The sequence below is a fragment of the Sinocyclocheilus anshuiensis genome, unplaced genomic scaffold (assembly GCF_001515605.1).
Source record: "Sinocyclocheilus anshuiensis isolate Anshui unplaced genomic scaffold, SAMN03320099.WGS_v1.1 scaffold1345, whole genome shotgun sequence".
Lineage (NCBI taxonomy): Eukaryota > Metazoa > Chordata > Actinopteri > Cypriniformes > Cyprinidae > Sinocyclocheilus > Sinocyclocheilus anshuiensis.
Window position 1 is genome coordinate 83,949 of NW_015549627.1, and position 414 is coordinate 84,362.

The 414-nt window shown below is 26.8% G+C and overlaps 1 pseudogene; it reads right to left on the reverse strand.

The window, feature by feature from the left end:
* LOC107659524 (LON peptidase N-terminal domain and RING finger protein 2-like) overlaps positions 1 to 414 on the reverse strand; it is a 54,194-nt pseudogene that overhangs the window by 52,691 nt on the left and 1,089 nt on the right.

Sequence of the window (414 nt, forward strand, 5' to 3'; positions counted from 1 at the left end):
CAATGGATGTCTGTGCATACAAACTTATGAAAAATGAATTGGCCAAGTCTACGACACCTCATATAAAACCATATATTTTAGAAAGAAAAAAAAACAGCACAAATAAATTAATGCTGACCTTTTATTTGTATTTAGCCTTCAATCAAACAAGAAATGTGAAATCACTGTCAAATAATTGTCTCAGACTCACCTTATTAATATCTTTAATTTCAAACTATAGGCTAAAATACCAGTCAAAAGTATTTGAACTGTAAGTTTTTTTTATGTTTTTAAAGACATCTCTTCGTCTCACCAAGACTGCATTAATTTGATCCAAAGAACAGCAAAAGCAGTAACATTTGGAAATATTTTTACTATTTAAAATAATTGTTTTCTATTTGAATATATTTTAAAATGTAATTTATTCCTGTGATT